A 25,970-nucleotide genomic window follows, 5' to 3' on the forward strand; every position below is an offset into this window, starting at 1 on the left:
ATATCTACCCAGACTACAGAGTACTCAAATTTTACTTTCCAAACACAAGGGCAAGAAATAAGGTTTAAAAAACTAGAAGAAAAAAACAGGATCAATATTCTTTGACTGATTTGTTTTGCTTTCTTCTCTTCCATCAGGTCTTGGCTAATATATAAGCTCCTTGGTAAGGCCTTATCTGAACACCCAAGCTAAAGTTGATCTCCCATTTTTCTCTATATCACCCTAGTTACCTCATAGCTCTAATTAGTATGTATTTGATCAATTTACTTACTCAGCTCATTTGTTGATTACCTGCCACATGCCAGACATTACTCTGGGACTGGAAAGACCAAGGTAAACCTGCCCTCTAAGGTCTTAAGATCTACTGTGGAAGACACACAAACAACTAACAGACAGGCACATAAGTAAAATAATTACACACTGTGATAAATACAATCCTTAATTTATATATTTATTTTTCTATTCCACTGACCTGTAAATGTCTATATGGATTCTGTCTTCTATTATATCCCAGCACCAAGCACTGTTCTGGCACATTCCCTGACTGAATGATTGTATTAACTTTTCTAGTGAAACGGATTTCTGTAATAACATTTAAATAGGAGGCCCAGGATATCAATGATTACAAGAATAATATCACCTATGTGAGAGCAGTGAGGAGTTTACACTTGATGCATCTGATTTCTTATAATGATCAATTATGTTATAACGAAGTTTGAAAGATAAACGAGAAAACACTCTCACTGCCCAGAGATCTCCACTGTTAATACTGTGGTGCATGTATTTCCAGATCTTATTCTATGAAACACAAATTTATAAAGAACTTTGTATTTCTTCAACAAAATGATGTCATGCTGTATATACTTTGAAACCTGTTTTTTTTTTATTAACAATGTCTATTTTTACATTTCAGAAATATGAGGGGTTTTGCTTTATTTCTCTCTGAAAGGCTGACAGTTGAGTGAGTACAATGGGTATATAATTCTGAGTCATAACCAAACCAAACAAAAACTTATAAGCCATGATCTCCAATTTGTGCACATAAAATTTTAAAACCGTGTACATTTTCAAAGGCAAGGAGAGAGGAGAGGAGAGAATGAACACCCACTCAGCAAATCAGGGAGCAAATTAATACTATTGCTATTTCATGAAAATAAGTGACCCCCAAGCCACTCAAGTGGCTATTACTCCAGATGGAATGTCAGCTCTAACATTTCTTTATTTGGATTGTCTAATATGTTTACTTGTACCCATACTGTTCCAGAAAAAAAATTTCAAATGAAATGTTGCCATCAACACTTCTCTACTTGAAATATTTTCTTTTACAATTTATACATATGCCATCTTTCTCCAAAAACAAAGAACTTAGGATAGGTAACAAAGATGAATATATATGTGAAAAAAAGAATAAATAAGAAAAATACAGGTTGGAAAAGAAATAGCGTCAAGAATTAAGTTAGGAAACAAAAAATATCTACTATAGAAATGTTAGATAAGTTATAAAATTGAAGAATGGAAAAAATTTATTAATATTGCTGGACTAGGTGTAAGATCTAAGTAGCCTTCATTAGAATGTTGCTGGTATGTTTATTAACATGAAACCAGTGAGGGAAAAAGACCCATATATTACTAGATTGGGTAGGTGTGAAATATACTTTAGGGTGGATGACAAATTTGGATCTCTTTCAAACCAAATCATTTTCATTCTCTTCGCACACTGTCCTCAATTGCCTGGTCTTCCCAGAATCTTTTCCATCCTGAGAGGTCTTAGTTTTTTAGATATGTCCTTGTATCTGTGACTACAAAACTCCCTTACCTCTTCATTTTGGAGAATTGCGGGGAAGAAGGAAAGAAGCAACCATTCAAGAGGAAACTCTTAAAAAGGCTTGTCTCTCTCAGCCCTATTAATTCCCAGGTGGAATGGAAGGAAAAAGACTGGACAATTAAAATCCCACTAACTTCTTGACCACGGTTGGTTGGTCCTGTTAGAAAATATGCCTTCAAGGATCTACATATAAGTAAATTTTATCAGGTATAAGTGGGATGCTACAGAAGAATGTGTCCCCCAAAATTTATATACTGAAACCTAATCCCCAATGTGATGTAGGTGTTAGGAGGGCCTTAGGGAGGTGATAAGTCATGAGGGTGGAGCCCTCATGAATGGTATTAGTACCCTTGTATAAGAGACCTCAAAGAGCTCACTTGTTCCTCCTGCCATGTGAGGACACAGAGAAAAGCCAGCCCTCTATGAACCAAGAAGTAGGCCCTCACCTGACAATGAATCTGTTGATGCACTGAACTTGGACTTTCCAAACCTCAGAACTATGATAAAAAAATTTTTGTTGTTTATAAGTCACCCTATCTAGGGTAATTTGTTTTATAGCAGCCTGAACTAACTAGGACATGGAATGTTCTAGATCATTTCCTATCCTGTATCTTTATCTTTACTAAAAGTAAGGGAACAAACTGATACTTAAAGTGCTAAACAAAAGAGATTTTCATGGTTGGTATAGATAAGAGTGTGGTTGAAATGAAAATGAGAATATAGGTCACACTTGTCACCTGTGAGGAAGGCAGTGAAGAGGGAACAAGGAGGATGAATGACTGGGCGGGGGGAGTCTGTGCATTGTATACTTGAATTTTATTTTTTAAAATTTTCACCCTGTGATTATATTATAAACTCAAAGTATTAATTTAATATCTAATGAAGAGAGAATCAATATTGTGAAAATGACTATACTACCCAAAGCAATCTACAGATTCAATACAATTCCTATCAAATTACCAATTTTTCACAGAACTAGAACAAAAAATTTTACAATTTGTATGGAAACACAAAAGAACTTGAACAGCAAAAGTAATCTTGAGGGAAAAAAAAAAGGAGCTGGAGGAATCAGGCTCCCTGACTTCAGACTATACTACAGAGCTACAGTAATCAAGATAGTATGGTACTGGCACAATAACAGAAATACACATCAAGGGAACAGGATAGAAAGCCCAGAGATAAACCCACACACCTATGGTCCCCTAATCTATGATGAAGGAGGCCAGAATATACAGTGGAGCAAAGACAGCCTCTTCAATAAATAGTGCTGGGAAAACTGGACAGCTACATGTAAAAGAATGAAATTAGAACACTCCCTAACACCATACACAAAAATAAACTCAAAATGGATTAAACACCTAAATGTAAGGCCAGACACTATAAGACTCTTAAAGGAAGACATATGCAGAACACTTTGACATAAATCACAGCAAGATCTTTTTTGACCTAGTTCCTAGAATAATGAGAATAAAAACAATAAACAAATGGGACCTAATGAAACTTAAAAGCTTTTGCACAGCAAAGGAAACCATAAACAAGACAAAAAGACAACGCTCATAATGAGAGAAAATATTTGCAAACGAAGCAATGGACAAAGAATTAGTCTCCAAAACATACAAACAGCTAATGCAGCTCAATATCAAAAAAACAACCCAATCAAAGAATGGGTGGAAGACCTAAATAGACATTTCTCCAAAGAAGACATACAGTTGGCCAAGAGGCACATGAAAAGCTGCTCAACATCACCAATTATTAGAGAAATGCAAATCAAAACTACAGTTAGGTATCACCTCACACTGGTCAGAATGACCATCATCACAAAATCTACAAACAATAAATGCTGCAGAGGGTGTGGAGAAAAGAAAATGCTCTTGCTCTGTTGGTGGGATATAGCCAACAGTACATTGATACAGCCATTATGGAGAACAGTATGCAGGTTCCTTAAAAAACTAAAAATAGAACTACCATGTGACCCCGCAATCCCACTACTGGGCATATACCCAGAGAAAACCATAATTCAAAAAGACACATGCACCCAATGTTCATTGCAGCACTATTTAAAATATCCAGGACATGGAAGCAACCTAAATGTCCATCAAGAGAGGAACAGATAAAGAAGATGTGGTGTATATATACAGTGGAATATTACTCACTCATAAAAAGGAACGAAATTGGTTCATTTGTAGAGACGTAGATGGACCTAGAGACTGTCATACAGAGTGAAGTAAGTCAGAAAGAGAAAAACAAATATCATATATTAACACATATATGTAGAATCTGAAAATATTGGTATAGATGATCTTATTTACAAAGCATAAATAGAGACACAGAGGTAGAGAACAAACATATGGATACCAAGGGGGAAAAGGGAGGGGGGTGGGATGAATTGGGAGATTGGGATTGACACATATACACTACGGATACTATGTATAAAATAGATAACTAATGAGAACCTACTGCATAACACAGGGAACTCTGCTCAATGTTCTGTGGTGACCTAAATGGGAAGGAAATCCAAAAAAGAGGAGATATATGTTTAGCTGATTCACTTTGCTATACAGTAGAAACTAACACAACTTTGTAAAGCAACGATACTCCAATAAAAATATTTTTTTAAAAGATCTAATCAAGAGACAAAGAGGGAGGGAGAGAGGGAGGAAAAAAGGGAGGGAGTAAGGAATAACGGGAAGAGGGGGCAGCTATAACACACATAAATTAAACATCTCTAATGTGGGAAATGATAGAAAAAGGAGAGGCTTTTATGTATATTGTTAAAGTTACCTTCGGTATCAAATTCTCCTTTCTGTGACTAATTACATTTTAAATAAATTACATCAGCTAATCTATTATAAATGCACCTACCATCAGACATAGAAAATAACAGCAATTAGTTATTCCTGTTCAGAACGGAAGAGGCAGGCCCAAATTGTAACTATATCTATTTATGAGAGGTTTTCTATGGAACTGTATGCCAATAACTGTAATGTATACTTACATTCAAAATATATTCACTTGAATTATAGCTTTAACCTTCACTTTTGATTACAGGGACTTATTTCAGGAAACATTCTTAAAACTACCTCTTTTCTTTAGAATGTACTTCTTTTCTTTGTTCATACTATAGAACTAGAAGATTCAGTATGCAAATCCAACTATGAATCCTGCTCTGAGCAAATAAAACATGCCTGGCAACTCAGAAGTTGCCTGAAACTCCAGAGACCTGCAGAAGCCTCTCCTACATTTTCTCCAGTAATGGAAAAAGAGCTGATTCTAGTAGGTCCACAAACCTTAAAACCAAATGTGTTTCAGACTTCAGAAAATGTTCAATATTTAAAAGTTAATATCTTTATATTTAATATAATACATAGACCACCTCTATCCTCCAGCACGGTTTGGGGCAGGACTCCAACCAAATACATTAACATTTCTGTAGTCAAACCTGTGAATAGTCCCATCAAGCGAGATGAAGAAAGGCTACACAAGTAGTTTTGTGTCAGTAGAGGCCAGGTTTGATTTTGCCACTAAATGAGTTATCAATAAAATTTCAGCTTACAGAGCTTTTTGGATTTCAGATTCGTCTTTGCCTTGTTGATTATAGTATCAGAGACTTGAGTTCAGGAAAGTTTTAAGTGCTGAAAGCTTACTTGTACTAATTTGTAAATGGAGTAGTTTCTGAGAGACTTTCTCCATTTTAATGTGCTTTTTAAATTCAACATTAAATAAACATGGCAAAGAGGAGATATCATTTTCCAAGATCTTATCTTCTCACAGTTGCTTTGCATTTTTCCTACATGACAACATTTCTTCTTCACTCTCACCTAGAATGATTTTTCCACTCTTTTCTGCCCAATGATGCCTCAATCCTTCTTTAAAATTCTCCTAATGGCTCACCTCCTTCATAAAACCTCCCCAAATCAGCTTCCCTGAATCGAGAAGTATAAACCCTTCAGAATCTGCTGTGCTCTTTCTCTTCCTATTTCATCCAGCCTCAACGTGGACTTCAGTGCTCTGTGTTGTGTCTTCACATACATGCAATAGCTCCTTCCTTATCAGTGGTCTTGGGTTTTACATGTGAAAGCAAATTAGGTGTGTTTCAGGACAGGGAAAGATTTTAAACGAGATATTTTCGATAGAGGAGAACACACTTTTATACATCCTTTTATTTATTTATTTATTTTTGGCTGTGTTGGGTCTTCATTGCTGTGTGTGGGCTTTCTCTAGTTGCGTCGAGCAGGGGCTACTCTTCCTTGGGGTGTGAGGGCTTCTCATTGTGGTGGCTTCTCTTACTGCAGAGCATGGGCTCTAGGCATGTGGGCTTCAGTAGTTGTGGCACACGGGCTCAGTAGTTGTGGCACACGGGCTCAGTAGTTGTGGCTCACTGCCTATAGAGCACAGGCTCAGTAGTTGTGGTGCACAGGCTTAGCTGCTCCACAGCATGTGGGATCTTCCCGGACCAGGGCTCGAACCCATGTCTCCTGCATTGGCAGGCAGATTCTTAACCACTGCGCCACCAGGGAAGTCCCTACATATCTTTTTCATAAGCCAAGGCTTATGAAATATCTAACACACTTTTAAAATTTAAGATTTAAGCAGACTTTCAAATCACAAAAGTTAAAGTTAACCTGAAAAATTAAATTTCCCTTTTCTTCAGGTTCAGAAAACGTTTTCTGAAAATCTAAACAAGCAAATGAATTAACAAATCAGTCATGGTTTTCATGCAACCTTTAAAATACAGCTTATGTTAGAATGTTATATTCTACATTATATCAATACTTGTATACTTATACACAAAGTATATGTATAGTGCCTTCAATAATAGCTGTGACCATTGTTTTTGCCACAGTTCTTTACGGAAAAATCCAATTGTTAATTTCAGCTACTCAAGAGAGAAACAGATTAAAAAGTGTTTCTATTAATTTAATAGATTCACTTAATTTGCATCAACCATAGACTTTTTTAAAAACATGAGATTTTTAATTTACTTACTCTAATAAATATTCCATTTCCCTTGCCTACCTCCTGTCACATTTCATCCTGCAAATAAACTGCAGATGTTTCCTTCAATATATTGCAGATACTTCTGAACTTAACATTCAGAATACCCAGTATGAAAATTTACCCACTATACTTTTTCATCTTTTTCCTCCTTCCCTCCCTTGCTATAGCAGTTTCTATTTTCCTGTTCCAAAGGAGAAATTTCAATGTTAACCACAGAAGCCATGTTTTGCCTATCTTACAAAAAAAAAATTGAAGTATTCTAACATTTCCCTGAGAAATCAGATTTGTATTACTGTTGTTTTCAAATATATTTTTTGGCTCTGTGATTTTTTGTTACAAATAATTTAGTATTATTTATTAAGTATTTGAACCTTTATTTTTCTGCAAACAGAGGAATGATAAGATTCACAAACGTGCCGAATTAAAGGCAGATGATCCAAGCCCTTGGCTGAAAAGGCATATTGATGTTATTTCATCAAGCAGAAAACAACAGATGTTTTCCCAAAGGATATATATGGAGTTTGCAGAACCAATTTTTAATTGTGTTAGTGAAAGAATCAGAAAGTGGAAGGCTATGTAGACAATACACCCTCTTATTATTGTATGTCTTAAAAATTACTTTTTCACTAGAAAAAATGTTTGGTTATTTTATAAAAGCTGTATGCATCAGCATAATGTATGTGCAAAAAGAATTGACATCAATGTGAAATTCAAGATGCTTTCTAGGTAGCAGTTGTCTGAAGGAGCACAGTACTATGTTTTTTAATGCAATTTCTGTCAAGAAGTCATGAGGCCAAGTGGCTATTTTATTTAGATTTTTCCCAACAACAGGAAGTTGCAAACTTTATTTATTCACTAGCCCAGTCTTATACTCACCAAATCCATTTGGCTTTTGAATAGATCTAAAGATTTCAAAAATTTCAGTTGTCTTCTAACATTGTGGAAGGCATTAAAATAGAGTATTTACTCATATTTAAACATCCTGATCACCGGTCGTAGAAAACGGGCATTTTTTCCTGTTCCACTGGCCTATTCGTATATAGTAATGGAAAAATCCAGAGTTAGGAATTTTAAAAATCTTATCCTGTGGGGCTTCCCTGGTGGCGCAGTTGTTGAGAGTCTGCCTGCCGATGCAGGGGACACAGGTTCGTGCCCTGGTCCGGGAGGATCCCACATGCCGCGGAGCGGCTGGGCCTGTGAGCCATGGACGCTGAGCCTGCACGTCCGGAGCCTGTGCTCCACAACGGGAGAGGCCACAACAGTGAGAGGCTCGTGTACCGGAAAATAAATAAATAAATCTTATCCTGTGACCATGATACTGGTTATGGCTGAAGAGAATGTTTTATTTGGAATTTATTGGAGTGGGGAGTTCCAAGACTGAGAGGATCAGTTTCTGATTTGCAATTATCTATGGATAACAAGAGATAAATGAAGGTGGTAGTAACAGAATTATAAATGAGGCATGTACATTAAGAATATTTCATTGGTAAAACCTAAATGATGGACATGATAAGGACATGATATTTATTGGATATGAAGAGTTGAAAGAAAATGAAAAGTTAAAGACAATGCTTAGATCAGTCCTGGTCTGAATTTACCCTTTGTTACTTTCCCCCTTGCTCATTCAGCCTCAGTCATATCGACCTTCTTGTCATTATACAAAAACACCAGGCACACTTCCGTATCAGTGCCTTGGAACTTGCTATTCCCACTTATCTTCCCCCTCAGCCCCCAGATTTTCATAGCTTGCTCCTTCTCTCTGTCAGGTGTTTGTTCAAAGTTTACCTTCTCAATGAGGACTGCCACAACCCCCGTATTTAATATGCAACCATTCCTAACCCCAAATATAGTGGTGATCAGAAATCTGATGAAGTCGTCACAAATACAGGAGAATAAAGGGATAAGTTTAAACACATTAAGATAAAAATGTTCTGAAGGCATTTCGAAAAACAAATCTGTAGCATAAGAAAGAAAATTTGATTGTAAAATTTTAGGAGTCCTCTAAATAAATACAATATGTATATCAGGATTTCTGCTTCACGGAAGGATGAAATATTCATGACAGTTAGAAAAGCCAGGCAAATTATAATTTTTTTTAAGATGTCAGAGAGCTGCTTAAGTAGAAAGATTTAGAAGGACTTGAATTTCAGAGAAAACAGAGGTAAATTCAGAGGTAGACTGAGGATCTATATAGTTTCTTTTTTCTCTGGGGATATTTGATTCTAGGTATAAAAAAAGGCTAAGAATATGAGTGTGTAGACAGAGAGCTGCTGCTAAGGCACAGATAAACAATCACAGTTTTGGAAGTTATGTGGGTTAGAATGACAAAATTGGAAATCCAAGCACACAACTTATTCCATCTCAAGACTTTGCTAAATTCTGAAAATGTGTAGAGCAAAAACTTAAAGAGATAATTCAAATAACTCTGAAAAGCAGAGTGGAAATTCCAATTTCTTAGTACTAAAGAGGCAAAGACACTAAATTCTCAATTGAAAGTCTATGGAAGGCAACCATAGGAACAAATACAAACCAGAGGTAGACTGAATATTACCAAAACTGCATCTCAGCCTGAGTTTAGTCTATGATTGGATGAAGGTGATCATTTCTCTATTATAAATATCTATTTTTAAAATTAAGACTTTATGTTTTAGTGCAGTTTTAGGTTCATAGCAACATTGAAGAGAAGGCCCAGAGGTTTCCCATATACCCTCTGCCTCTTCACATGCATAGCCTCCCCTATTATCAACATCCCTCACCATAGTGGTACACTTGTTATGACTGATGAATCTACATTGACACATCATAATCACACAAAGTCCATAGTTTGCATAATGGTTCGCTCTTGGTGTTGTACATTCTATGAGTCTGGACAAGTATATAATGACATGTATCCATCACTATGGTATCATGCAGAATATTTTCAATGCCCTGAAAATGCTCTGTGCCCTGCCTGTTTTTTCCTCCCCCTGCCCAAATGCTGGTAACTACTGATAATTTAACTGTCTCCAGAGTTTGCCTCTTTCAGAATGTCATATAGTTGGAATCACACACTATGCAGACTTTTCAGATTGGCTTCCTTCACTTAGTAATATGCATTTAAGTTTCCTTCATGCCTTATCATGGCTTGATAGCTCATTTCTTTTTAACAATGAATAATATTACATTGCCAGGATGTACCAGTTTATTTATCCATTTACCTACAGAAGGACATCTTGGTTACTATCAAGAATTATGAACAAAGCTGCTATAAACATCCATGAGCAGGTTTTTGTGTAGACATAAGCTTTCAGTACTTTGGATTTGTAAATCCCAAGAATGTGATCGCTGGATTATATGGTAAGAGTATGTTTAGTTTTGTAAGACACTATCAAACTGTCTTCCAAAGTGGATGAATCATTTTGTATTCCCACCAGCAATGAGAGTTGCTGTGGCTCTCCATCCTCACCAGCATTTGGTGTTGTCAGTGTTCTGGATTTTGGTCACTCTAATGGGTGTGTAGTGGTATCTCATCGCTGTTTTAATTTGCATTTCCTTGAGGACATATGATATGGAGCATCTTTCATATGTTTATTTGTCATCTATATATCTTCTTTGATGAGGTGTCTATTCAGGTCTTTGGCCCATTTTTCAACCAGGTTGCTTGTTTTCTTATTGTTGAGTTTTAAGTGTTCTTTGTATATTTTGGATAACCGTCTTTTATCAGCTGTGTCTTTTGCAAACACTTTCTCCCAGTTTGTGGCTTGTCTTCTCATTCTCTTGATTTTGCTTTTTCCAGAGCAGAGTTCTTAATTTTAATGAGTCAAGCTTATCAACTATTTCTTGCAATTTGTGTCTTTGGTGTTGTATATAAAAAGTCATCGCCATACCCAAGGTCATCGAGGTTTTCTCCTATGTTATCTTCTGCAGCTTATAGTTTTGTGTTTTACATTTAGGTCTATGCTCCATTTGAGTTAGTTCTGTGAAGGGTATAAATCTTGTGTCTAGATTCATTTCTTTGCAGGTGGATGTCCAACTGTTCTAGCACCATTTGTTGAAAAAAATATATCTTTGCTGCATTGTATTATCTCAGCTCCTTTGTCAAAGATCTGTTGACTATATTTGTGTGGGTCTATTTCTGGGTTCTCTATTCTGTTCCATCGATCTATTTTTCTATTCTTTCACCAATACCCACTGTCTTGAATTTGTACCTTTACAGTAATTCATGAAGTCAGACAGTATCAGCTCTCCAAGTTTCTTCTTCTCATTCAATATTATGTTGACTATTCTACATCTTTTGCCTCTCCAAATAATATTTAAAAACAGTTTGTAAACAGCCACAAAATAACTTGTTGGGATTTTGATTGGGATTGCATTGAAGCTATAAATCAAGTTGGAAGTACTGACACCTTGATAATATTGAGTCTTCCTATTCAAAAACTTGGAATATCTCTCATTTATTTAGTTCTTTGTTTTAATTCATCAGAGTTTTATAGTTTTCCTCATATAGATCTTGTCCCCGTTGTGTTAGATTTTGGGGAGTGCTATGTAAATGGCATTGTGATTTTAATTTCAAATTCCATTTGTTCATTGCTAGTGTATAGGAAAGCAATTAATTTTTGTATATTAACTTTGTATCTTGCAATCTTGTGCTAATCACTTATTAGTTCTAGGAGTTCTTTTGATGATTCTTTCAGATTTTCTGCATAGACAATCATGTTATCTGTGAACAAAGACAGTTTTATTTCTTCCTTCTCTATCTGTATATCTTTTATTTCCTTTACCCATCTTATTGCATTAGTGAGGACATCCAGTACAATGCTGAAAAGCAGTGATGAGAGGGAACATCCTTGCCTTGTACCTGATTTTAGTGGGAAAGATTTGACGTTATCACCATGAATTATGATGTTAAGTATAGTTTTTCTGAGAGATGTTCTTTATCAAGTTGAGAAAGTTACTGTCTATTCCTAGTGTACTGAGAATTTTTATCATGAATGGGTTTTGTATTTTGTCAAATTCTCTTTCTGCAACTATTGATATGGTCATATGATTATTTTTTTTTTAGCCCGTTGATGTCATGGATTACGTTAATTGATTTTCAAATGTTGAATCAGATTTACATAACTGGGATAAATCCCACTTGATTGATAATGTATGTATTTTTATATGTTAAAAAGATAGAACTATGCCTGATGATTTGGATCAAATGGATAGATTCCTAAAAATACAACTGTCCAAAACGGACAAGAAAAGAAATAGAAAACTTGAATAATGAATATCTTTTAAACAAATTGAATTTGTATACATTTTTCCAACAAAGAAAATTATCATCAGTTTAATTGGTGAATTCTTCCAAACATGAAAAGAACAATAAAACAGTATTACTCAAAATCTTTGAAATAATAGAAACAGAGAGAAAAACTTCACAACTGTTTTTTAGGAGGGCAACATAACCTTGCTTCTAGAACCAGATAAAAATATTATAAGCAATATTACAACCCTGAAGAAGGCAAGGGCTTAGGAGAATCAATGAATAAAAATGAAAGTCCATAGTGCAGAAGCATAGCAAATAAGGAGAGGAGGAGATAAGATTGAAGGGTAACAGTGGCCAGTCATGCAAGATCCTATAGGCACGGAAGGGGATTCTGAAATTTAGTAAGGTCAGTAGTCATTGGTTTATTCACATTAATATATCCAAACTAACTATAGATTTCAAATCATAATTAAATTTATCAAGGAGAAATTTGACCTAATATCACTGTTTATTTATTGATTCCTTTAAAATTTTTAAGAAACTATATTTATGTCACTTTTGCAACAAAAAATAGGAAAGATTTAATATTTTCATTGTTTACCATACTATGATCAAATTTAATAATATTTATTTCATAATACAAATCATTATTATTATTTTTTTTTTTTTTGCGGTACGCGGGCCTCTCACTGTTGTGGCCTCTCCCGTTGTGGAGCACAGGCTCCGGACGCGCAGGCCCAGCGGCCATGGCTCACGGGCCCAGCCGCTCCGCGGCATGTGGGATCCTCCCGGACCGGGGCAGGAACCCGTGTCCCCTGCATCGGCAGGCGGACTCTCAACCACTGCGCCACCAGGGAAGCCCCAAATCATTATTTTTAATTGCAATATAGTTTGATTTACAAAGCTGTGTTAGTTTCAGGTGTACAGCAGAGTGATTCAGATAGATAGATAGATAGATATGTATTCTTTTTCCAATTCTTTTCATTATAGGTTATTATAAGACACTGAATATAGTTCCCTGTGCTATACAGTAGACCCTTGCTGTTTTATCTATTTTTTGTAAATAAGTTCATTTGTATCATTTTTTAGATTCCACATATAAGTGATATCATATGATATCTGTCTTTCTCTGACTTATTTCACTTACTATGATCATCTCTAGGTCCATACATGTTGCTGCAAATGGCATTATTCCACGCTTTGATGGCTGAGTAATATTCCATTGTGTGTGTGTGTGTGTGTGTGTGTGTGTGTGTATCTCAAACTTCTTTATCCACTCATCTGTTGATGGACATGTAGGCTGCTTCCATGTATTCGCTCTTGTAAACAGTACTTCTATGAACACTGGGGTCCATGTATCTTTTCAAATTGAGTTTTCATCTTTTCCAGATACATGCCCAGGAGTGGGATTGCTGGATCACATGGTAACTCTACAAAATGGTTATTTTGTTTTAAACTACATATAAATGAAAAACAAATGAAGGAAACAATAGCAAAGATCAATAAAACTAAAAGCTGCTTCTTTGAGAAGATAAACAAAATGAATAAACCATTAGCCAGACTCATCAAGAAAAAAACGGAGAAGACTCAAATCAACAGAATTAGAAATGAAAAAGGAAAAGTAACAACTGACACTGAAGAAATCCAAAGGATCATAAGAGATTACTAAAAGCAACTACATGCCAATAAAATGGACAACCTGGAAGAAACTGACACAGTTTTAGAAAATCACAACCTTCTGACACTGAAGCAGGAAGAAATAGAAAATACAAATAGAGCAATCACAAGCACTGACGTTGAGACTGTGATTAAAAATCTTCCAATAACCAAAACCCAGGACAAGATGGCTTCACAGGCAAATTCTATCAAAACATTTAGAGAAGAGCTAACACCTATCCTTCTCAAACTCTTCCAAAATATAGCAGTGGGAGGAACACTCCCAAACTCATTCTACAAGGCCACCATCACCCTGATATCAAAACCAGACAAAGATGTCACAAAGAAAGAAAACTACAGGCCAATATCACTGATGAACATAGATGCAAAAATCCTCAACAAAATACTAGCAAACACAATCCAACAACACATTAAAAGGATCATACAACATGACCAAGACGGGTTTATTCCAGGAATGCAAGGATTCTTCAGTATATGCAAATCAATCAATGTGATACACCATATTAACAAATTGAAGGAGAAAAACCATATAATCATCTCAATAGATGCAGAAAAAGCTTTTGACAAAATTCAACACTGATTTATGATTAAAACCCTCCAGAAAGTAGGCATAGAGGGAACTTACCTCAACATAATAAAGGCCATATATGACAAACCCACAGCCAACATCATTCTCAATGGTGAAAAACTGAAACCATTTCCACTAAGATCAGGAACAAGACAAGGTTGCCCACTCTCACCACTATTATTCAACATAGTTTTGGAAGTTTTAGGCACAGCAATCAGAGAAGAAAAAGAAATAATAGGAATCAAAATCAGAAAAGAAGAAGTAAAGCTGTCACTGTTTGCAGATGACATGATACTATACATAGAGAATCCTAAAGATGCCACCAGAAAACTACTGGAGCTAATCAGTGAATTTTGTAAAGTAGCAGGATACAAAATTAATGCGCAGAAATCTCTTGCATTTCTATACACCAGTGATGAAAAATCTGAAAGAGAAATTAAGGAAACACTCCCATTTACCATTACACCAAAAAGAATAAAATACCTAGGAATAAACTTGCCTAAGGAGACAAAAGACCTGTATGCAGAAAACTATAAGACACTGATGAAAGAAATTAGAGATGATACAAATAGATGGAGAGATATACCATGTCCTTGGATTGGAAGAATCAACATTGTGAAAATGACTGCACAACCCAAAGCAAACTACAGATTCAATGCAATCCCTATCAAACTACCACTGGCATTTTTCACAGAACTAGAACAAAAAATTTCACAATTTGTATGGAAACACAAAAGACCCCAAATAGCCAAAGCAATCTTGAGAAAGAAAAACAGAGCTGGAGGAATCAGGCTCCCGGACTTCAGACTATACTACAAAGCTTCAGTAATCAAGACAGTATGGTTCTGGCACAAAGCCAGAAATATAGATCAATGGAACAGGATAGAAAGCCCAGAGATAAACCCACGCATATATGGTCATCTTATCTTTGATAAAGGAGGCAAGAATATACAATGGAGAAAAGACAGCCTCTTCAATAAGTGATGCTGGGAAAACTGGACAGCTACATGTAAAAGAATGAAATTAGAACACTCCCTAACACCATATACACAAAAATAAACTCAAAATGGATTAAAGACCCAAATTTAAGGCCAGACACCATCGAACTCTGAGAGGAAAACATAGGCAGAACACTCTTTGACATAAATCACAGCAAGATCCTTTTTGACCCACCTCCTAGAGAATATGGAAATAAAACCAAAAATAAACAAACGGGACCTAATGAAACTTAAAAGCTTTTGCACAGCAAATGAAACCATAAACAACACAAAAAGACAACCCTCAGAATGGGGGAAAATATTTGCAAATGAAGCAACTGACAAAGGATTAATCTCCAAAATTTACAAGCAGCTCATTCAGCTCAATATCAAAAAAACAAAAAATCCAATCCAAAAATGGGCAGAAGACCTAAAGAGACATTTCTCCAAAGAAGATATACAGATTGCCAAGAAACACTTGAAAGAATGCTCAACATCATTAACCATTAGAGAAATGCAAGTCAAAACTACAATGAGGTATCATCTCACACCAGTCAGAATGGCCATCATCAAAAAATCTACAAACAATAAAAGCTGGAGAGGGTGTGGAGAAAAGGGAACCCTCCTGCACTGTTGGTAGGAATGTAAATTGATACAGCCACTATGGAGAACAGTATGGAGGTTCCTTAAAAAACTAAAAATAGAACTACCATATGACTCAGCAATCCCACTGCTGGGCATATACCCTTAGAAAACCATAATTCAAAATGAGTCATGTACCACAATGTTCATTGCAGCTCTATTTACAATAGCCAGGACATGGAAGCAACCTAAGTGTCCATCGACAGATGAATGGATAAAGAAGCTATGGCACATATATACAATGGAATATTACCCAGCCATAAAAAGAAACGAAATTGAGTTTTTTGTGGTGAGGTGGATGGATCTAGAGTCTGTAATACAGAGTGAAGTAAGTCAGAAAGAGTAAAACAAATACCGTATGCTAACACATATATATGGAATCTAAAATTAAAAAAAAAATGGTTATGAAGAACCTAGGGGCAGAACAGGAATAATGACACAGATTTAGAGAATGGGGTTGAGGACACAGGGAGGGGGAAGGGTAAGCTGGGATGAAGTGAGAGAGTGGCATGGACATATATTCACTACCAAATGTAAAACAGATAGCTAGTGGGAAGCAGCCGCATAGCACAGCGAGATCAGCTCAGTGCTTTGTGATCACCTAGAGAGGTTGGATAGGGAGGGTAGGAGGGAGACACAAGAGGGAGGAGGTATGGGGATATATGTATACATATAGCTGATTCACTTTGTTACAAAGCAGAAACTAACACACCATTGTAAAGCAATTATACTCCAATAAAGATGTTTTTTAAAAAAAATGAGTGAAGTAAGTTAGGAAGAGAAAAACAAATATCGTATATTAACACATATATGTGGAATCTGGAAAAATGGTAAAGGTGAACTGGTCTGCAAGACAGAAATAGAGTCACAGATGTAGAGAACAAACGTATGAACACCACGGGGGGGAAAGCGGGTGGAGGGTGGGGGGTGTGTGATGAATTGGGAGATTGGGATTGACATGTATACACTAATATGTATAAAATAGATAACTAATAAGAACCTGCTGTATAAAATATAAATAAAATTCAAAAAAAGAAAATAATAAAGAAAGCTCATCACAAAAATCTCAAACATCTTATTTAACTGACTGATCTCACCTCCCTACCCCATAGCCAGTGTGAGTTTTAAAAGTATGTTCAATAAAATTTCCTTCCTTCTCTTTCTTATCTGGTATCCCCTTTTTTGTTTTTCCTCTACCTCTTTTCTTCCTTCGTTTATGGAATACAGACTTGTGGCCAACAAGTAGTCAAAAATATCAAAGAAAACTCCCCTCACTTCTTGAATATAGTCCAGCTAAGATTTTTAACAACTCAAACAAGAAAAATATTTATCATATTATCTTAGAAAGATAAAGTGTTTCCAAAATTTCAGAGTCAAATTATGGCTGCAAGAATAATTCTGAAACTTCAGGGTACGTTCAAAAACTCCGGACAACATTTGATTCCATTTGACCACAAAAGTATATTCCCTTTTATGAAATTGCTAAAATCAGTCATGACTATCACCAGTGAGATAGTCTCAGTGTAGGCTGTGCTAGGAAGCAAATAACCCCCCAAATTTCAGCTTCTTAACTCAGTTAAGAGTCTTATCTCCTCCTTTCACAAAGTATGGTATGGGTCAGGAGGATCTTCTACTGATTTACTTCCTAAGATGACTCAAGATATAGGCTTCTTCTAGTTGTGTCTGCCATCTTGGGGTCCTTGCTCCTCATTATAATTGATAAATTAACTATAGGCTATACCTACTTATATCCCCAGGTAAACAGAGGTAAAAAATAATGCATCATTTATTTTGCCTCTAGGCTAATCATATACAAAACTGCAACTCTTAAAAGGTCTTTCTCCTCTCTGGGAATATCTCAGAATGCTTTGTAAAATAGGACAAGTCTTGAACAAAAATATACAAAAGTCCACTATCTTGCTCAAAAACAATGCATAGTCTGTGTTTTTTCAGTAGTAAATTGTGGAGGTCTATAGTTCAGCATAACCTATTCTTTAATCTACATTTAAGAAATCTATCATTTATCTATCTATCTCTCTACCCATCTATGAATTACAGAAAATTTGAATCTGCTTTAGTTTGCTAAGAAATTAAAAGTTATAATCTCTATGGCTCAAATAAAAACAATCACAAAAACAACAAAACCTAGAGCCAATGGTGGTCAAAAAATAATTTAATAGCAGGGAGTTAGCATGCAAAAAGTTAATTCTCTTATGAAAAGCCAGGTTTTCTCTGTCCTCTACAAGGCATGTCAAAGTTAGAAATTCAAAACACTAATTGCCTGAGTTTAGAAACTCCTGGAATTTCTAAGTGTCAGAAGGTCAAAATACCAGGACAGGTAAGTGAAGCTTGTTAGCATAAACTAGCAATTGAGTTCTGGCGCTGCAGATATTTTATATTAAATGAAAGGACGAAAAGGGAAAATAACCCAAGGCAATGCTGGAAAAGCTGGCGGCAGCAGGAGGGCTTAGAGCAAAGCAATCATTAAAAGGCCTTTGGGTTTGGCTTCTTTAAAAGAGCTAACAACATGCCTCATGGTTGCATTCAATTTTTTTGGTTTTTATTCTCCTGCAGAGCTAGCAGTTCACTGCTGACCTTACATGTGCACCCAATATGCATTTTTCCAAGCTACCCTTATACACATGGAAGGTTGCTGCAGAAACAGGCAGAAAACTCTGAAAACGGAGATCTGGCAGAATACATTTTCCTTTCTGTGTTGGGCCCTTTATACATTTCTGCTGAAACTCCGAACTGATTTTCTTACCCACCCCCTCTCCTCTGCTGTTTTCTTTCCAGCGTGCTCAGTTTCTGGACAACCTACAGCCAGCCCAGTAGCTGCTCTATTCTTCACAGCCTCTGCAGCCCCTCGGGGGTCGGGGGTCGGGGGTCGGGGGGAAACCAAGCCAAGTGACAGGTCCCTGGAAAAGGGACGTTAGAGCTGGGAGGCAGAAGTGCAGTGTTGGTGGGGAGCACCTCTGTCTTAAAAGATTGAAAGTCAATGGCTTTTAGGATTCAAATTGCATTTTAAATTTATCTCTTGATTTTATTATAAGAATAATATACTCATAAAAATTAAAATAAATATAGAATGTAAATTCTTTCCCTGCATCCTCCCCCAATCTAAACAGTTTGATATGCAGTTTTTTTCCAGCATTATCTTATGAATATGTAATCACATTTGTATATATATACATACATCAGTGCACTCATATAATTTCTGTAAATTGGGCTATAGTTTACATAAAATAGAATGCACACATTTTTAAGTGTACAATTTAATTAGTTTTAATAAATGTATACTCCTGAATAACCATCACCCCAATGAACATATAGAACATACCCATCACCCCAGAAAGTTCCCCCTTGCTCCTTTCTAGTCAATTCCAACAGCCCCTCCTCACCACCCCAAAGGTAACTAAAGTTCAGATTTCAAACATCATAGGTTTGTTTTGCCTTTTCTTAAACTTTGTATACCTTTTGTTTATGATTTCCTTGCTCAGTATAATGCTTTTGGGTTTCTACCACTTGTTTTCACGTGTATCAGTAATTCATTCCCTTTTTTGGGCCAAGTATGAACCTACAATTTTTTTAAAGATCTTCCTATTAATAGACATTTATACATAATGTCACTTTCTCTACACAAAGGGGATCGTACTAAGCAGGTTTTTCCATGATCTTCTTTTCATTTTTTCATTCAGAATTACATCTTGGACATGCTTCCCTAAATGTCCCTGTGACTTAACCTGATTCTTTACTAAGGCTGCATAGTCTTCCTTCATATGGTTGCTCTACATATTATATACTTGATCTCCTATTTATAATTATAGCTCTCAATATTAAAACAGTTTTGTAAATTAAAGTTATGCTTGTGAGCAGCTGCAAAAATTACTATGGTAAAGATGTGTCTACGATAGATACAGAATGTCTAAATAAAATAAAAATCCTCTCACTTTGCAACCCCATTACCAAGATATGACCATATTTAACAGTATTTTTAAAAAATAATAAGCTGGTAGTTATAAGACAATTAGTTTGATATTAATACATACTTCAGTGCTAGTTTTATCAACTTTATAAATATCTCTTTATTCTCTGATATAAAAGACAAGGAATTTAGTATTTTTGTACTACCCTCTCCTCCTTTCCCTATCTCTACCTCCAGATATATATTTTGGTTATATTGTTATTTGTACATTATAAATATCTTTACATTCTGTTCCTCAACAATAATTAGTCATACTTGTTTTGTCTAGAATTTGGTCCTATAAATGTAAACACATATAAGAGTATTTCAAATCTATGATGATATAAATTTTATTCACTCAAGAAGAAAACAGTATGAATAGGACAAAAAAGAAATAAATGCAATCTTATCTCAATAAACCCTTACTACTTACATGTGAATACTCCAAGTGTTAGAGACTGAAGTAATATGTTTTGTCTACTTTTCATCAGTTTTTATTTTTCCAAAATTTTCTACATTAACTTTTTATTTCTTGGTATTCCTGTTTCATTTTATAGGAATATCTTCATACAGAGTATTTTTTTCTCGCAAGGCAAATAATGATGAACTTTGAGCCTTCGCATTTCAAAATATTAATTTCCCACATATTTGAGAGTTTGGAATAGAATGGAGAGGTTTGATGTCCTCTGGTTCTCTCTCCTTCACAGTGAATCTCCATTTTTAACTCTGAATGCTTTCAGGTTTTATCCCCTCTATTCATGGTGTTCTAAAATTCCCAGGATCTACCCATGCTACTCATATGTCCTGCCTGGCACTTAGTAGACTATTACTATCTACACACTACTTTCTTTTTCTTTTCCTTTATTTAAAATGTTATTTCTCCTCCATTTTCTTTGTCCCCAGCCTCTGGATCTCCTTTAAGCAGATGGCAGTGCATCCGAATTAACTTCCCCGTGTCGTGTTAATTCATATTTTCAGTCTCTCTGTTTTGTGTCTACATTTTAAGCAATTTTTCCTATTTATCTTCCAGACCCAGTTTTAAGCTCTGTCAATTGTTTTATTCAACTCATTCACTATTTTTAAATTTCAGCAGTCATATTTTAAATTCCAATATATTTCTTGTTACATGATTATAATTTTTACAGAGATGTTATAATATTAAAAGTTGTAATAGGACTAACTATTTGTCAGGCATATTTTAAATGTTTTATGTATAATAACTCACTTATCCTCATCACAATTCTGAAAAATAAGTTCCATTATTAACCCCATTTCACAGATTAGGAAACAGAAACACAAAATTAAGTTTCTTGTCCAAGAACACAGCTGGCTCCAGTGACTATGCTTTTAACTACTATGCTGAATGTTCTCTCTTGGTTTATTGCTGCAATATATTTTCACAAATCTTTCTGAAAATACTAACCCAATTATTTTAGTAGTTTTTTTTGTTATCTTAATTAACTCTTTTCCTTCAAGACTAGAGCTCTTTTATGTTTATATTAGCTTTTCTCTAATCTGTTAATTAGGTTGAATGCACTAATGTGAACATGTCAATGACTACTGCTCCTAAAATAAAATGCAGTCTCCTGCCATGACTTGTGGGTTTCCGTAGGGCTGGCCCCCATTTCCCTCCAAGTCCATCTCCTTTCCCTTTTTGCTTGTGATGCTTCTGCCCTACTGGCCTTCAGTTTTGTTTTGACTCTTCTAAACATCTACCCTCTATGCGAAGGTTGCATTTGTTGTTCTCTTTGCCTTAGAATCCTCTTCCCTCCAGTTCTTTGCTTGGCCTTTTATTATCCTTAGTCTCTGCTCAATTGTCAGCTTGCCAGAAAAGATCATCCAAACTTCCAATCCAAAGTGGATTCCATCTCGATACCCTATTTCATAGACAGCACTTACCACAACCAGTGATGAATATGTTAATTTCTTAGTTTACTTGTTTATCTTTACCTCCTGATCTAGGAAATTATGGCAGGGACTTCATGTGCCTTAATCACTACTCACTACCTCAAGTACCTAGCACTATGTCTGGAGCAGAACAGGCACTCTTAGCTTGATCTGAACTTAAAGTTGAATTGATACAGACATTGCTGCTCAAATGACAAGTGTTCCTTACTAACTGAAACATAACCAACTCTCGCACCAATTTGAATAGATAAGGAGAAGGACAAGGGGAGGAGAAGGATGGCAGGAGCATTTTACAATTTACTGAGACCCCATTTTACATTTTAAAAATCCACAATTAGGGGATGTAAATTGGCGCAGCCACTATGGAGAACAGTATGAAGTTCCTCAAAAAATTAAAAATAGAACTAGCACAAGATCCAGCAATTGCATTTCTGGATATTTATTCAAAGGAAATGAAAGCACTAACTTGAAAAGATATATGTACCCACATGTTCACTGCAGCATTATTTACAACAGCCAAGATGTGGAAATAACACAAGGGTTCATCAATGGATGAATGGATAAGGAAAATATTATATATACATATATGTAAAACTTTATATATAATACTACTCAGATATAAAAAAGAAGGAAATCTTGCCATCTGTGACAACATGGATGGGCTTTGAGGGCATTATGCTAAGTGAAATAAGTCAGGTAGAGAAAGACAAATACCATATGATTTCACTTATATGTGAAATCTACCAAACAAAACAAACAAACAAGCAAAACAACAAAACTCACAGATACAGCAAATGGATTGGTGGTTATCAGAGGGGGAGGGAGATGGGGGTAGGCAAAAAAGGTAAAGGGAGTCAATAATATGGTGACTGACGGTAACCTGACTTACTGTGATGATCACTTTGTATGTATTCAAATATTGAAGTAGTGTGTTGTACACCTGAAACTAATATAATTTTATATACCAATTTTACCTCAATTTAAAAAATACAAAATTATAAAATCTGTTCCCTTATCTGACAATCAAGCATTATGTTTTACAACAAGTATACCTTACTGCAGCTGTATATTCATTGAGTACAAGCTCTATTTTTATTTCCATTTTCTCTATATACAATTGTGTTTTGACTAAGGACAATATCCTACACTAACTAGCAGCCTTTGGGATATATTCCATTGAGCAAAAGTGAAAAACAAACAGGGAACATTTACAAGAACTCCAAGGCACATATGCCTGTTATGAAAAGAGACTAAAGTCTCACAGTGTGGTGTTACCAACGGTCCTGAGCTGGGCAACCAACCTTCTGAAAAATACAGTTTTGAATAAAATGCAATTTACTTTTCTGTAGGTAATGAAGAAAGGATTGACTCATCAGAGGTTAGAGGAAAGCAAATGTGTGGGGGGTGGGTAGTGGAAAGAGTAGCTGTTAAGTGTAGAAATTGGAAATGCAAACCTTGAGAAAATTCTTCAGTTAACACACATAAATATTGTGAAAATACAGTCTCCGGAGGCATAATTTGAAGCCATGGCTGTTTTTAAGGGCAATTTTGTTAAGGTTAATATGTAAGACAAATAATTTGGTATCTAATATAGGCAATGAACTTCATATATTCTGAGCCAAAATAACTTAATAATAATACAGCAATATCTTTGGCAAATACTCCCAGACATCAAGCAATTAAATAAAAAAGACTCCAAGCCTTCTCTTTTACATAGTCACTAATTAGTTCATAAGATAATCTTTTGTTTTTCCAAATTTCTAAAATTCAATTTCTCATCCTAATGAATGACTTCAAGTATAAAGCTGACTTCATGTTAAAAAATATTCCTGAGACACTCTCTTTTTAAAGGTGATTAGAAACCCCACTTCAACCAAAGTAGTCAGAAGACAGTTCCTTCCCCTCACCCCAAAGGAGGTAAAACATTTATTCCTGAGGCAAACTGAACAGAAGAGGATGTGGATTTGGGCGTACCAAGCCTGGCAGAGGGCAAAGGTGAGGAGCCAGACCAAGAAGAGGGGGATAATTGAATAGTTGCAGGCTGAACAGTAGGTCCCATCCTGTACCCCCACCAGCTTACTTCGTTGCCTGGCTCAAAGAATACAGGCTTACCAACACACACACACACACACACACACACACACACACACACACACACACACACACACACACACACACACACACACACACACACACACACACACACACACACACACACACACACACACACACACACACCCCAGCAGATCGCAGATCACTGGAAGAGTTCTCTTTGGAGAAACTTCACGGGTCCACACAGAGGAACTTAAGATTTGTCTGTTACCAAAAGAAAACAAAGCTTAGAAGAGAAACTCAAAAAGAGAGCAACACAAGGAACTGACAAAAAAATGAAATTCAAGAAAAAAAAAAGCAAGGAAGGGAGAGGGGATAGTGGGAGGGAGGGAGAGAAGAAAGAAAAAAAGAAGAAAGAACAAACAAGTCAGGGAGGCAGTAAAAGCACCAGGAAAGTAAACATGGCCAAATCAAAAAGGGAGAGTAGGAAGATCCTGAGCTCAGCTCCTCCAACGGACACAGCAAAACTACAATTACATATAGAACAACTCTCTCTGAGAATGACCCGAAGACTAACAGAAAAGATTTTTCTGCAACTAAGGAGATAAAGAAAAGGCCATATCTAGACAGGTAGGAGGGGCAGTGACATGGTCTAGTCAGAACCCACACCCTTGGTGTGCTAACCCACAAGCAGGAGGGATATTACAACCGCAGAGGTCCCCTCTAGGAGCAAGGGTTCCAAGCCCCACATTGGGCTCCCCAGCCTGGGGGAGCTGCATTGGGAAGATGAGTCCCCATAATATTTGGCTTTGAAACCAGTGGGGCTTACTTCTAGGAGAGCTGAAAGACTGTGAGAAACTGAGATACTGCTCTTGAAGGGTTTGTGCACAAACTGTGTCACTCTTAGTACTAGCACAGGACAGCAGCTTGAAAAGCACCTGAGCCATATGAGAAGAAGATTCATTGACTAAGTTTAGGGCATATACCAGAGGGACATGGATCTGGTCGAGCTTTCTTCAGAGACGGAAGAGTTGGTGGGCACCACTTCTGTCCATTGTGTGATATTTCCAAAGTCCAGTCAAAGTTCATAAAGTATGGGCAGTTTTGTGAACATTTTGCCAGACAAGTACAATGGGAGAAGACTGAGGTAAGGGGTTTGAGATGTTCATAAGAGTGATAGAAATAATGAACCATTGATCCAAGCTTTAAGGACAGGAAATGAATGCAGGATAGAACTGATAGAGAAATAGTAAAAGGGTCAATGGATCCGTGGTCAAAATGAGAGAGAAAATTTGGCATATTGAAAGTAAATCGAATAGGAAATAAGGATCTCAGGAAATGGCACCTCACTACACCTAGAGATCATCCTATGTCTACTCCATAAGCAAGTTTTGTTAACTCCACAACTGAAGTATTTCCTGAGCCTGTCCACTTTTCACCTACCCTCTGCTGACACATTTATCTAACGTACAATTCGACCACTGTGACATCCTGTTAACAGATGTCCTGCTCCCAGTCTTGTCTCCCTGGTCTTTTCATAGTGCTGTCTCTACGTAGAAGCCAGAGTGGGGTGCTCTGAGTTTAGTATTCTCTTAATTGCTCCCATAAAACTTTAAATAAAATCTAAATTCCTCAGCAAAGTCTCCAAGTCTCTAGATAATCTTTGCCTGCAGACTTTTCTGATCTTTGTCTCCTAGCATGCTTATTACTGATGAAGTTAATTAACTGAGAGATCATGACGCAGGGTGGGTCATTCACCTAGGGCTGAAGTCACATAGAACGTAAGGGAGGCATGATGCAGTGAAAAGCTCCCAAGAGATGTGTACATTCAATTCTTTGACCATTCATTTTAATAAAATCATTAAATGAATTAGAAAAGTAATAGAAATATACTGTACTATAAACTCTTTAAAGATAGGATGACAACTGATTCATATTTGTAACCCTAGCAATTAGCACAGTGCCTGATAGAACAGGCACCCAATAAATTCTGGTTGGTTGAATAAATGCATGAATGCTTTATTAATGCATGAGGTTTTATTGGATGGATGTATTAGAGTCTGTTGTTCTCATCTGCTCGGTATCTATTCCCTCTGATTCTGCTTTGGAAAGTAACAGTCTTCATGAAA

The sequence above is a fragment of the Globicephala melas genome, chromosome 4 (assembly GCF_963455315.2).
Source record: "Globicephala melas chromosome 4, mGloMel1.2, whole genome shotgun sequence".
NCBI lineage: Eukaryota > Metazoa > Chordata > Mammalia > Artiodactyla > Delphinidae > Globicephala > Globicephala melas.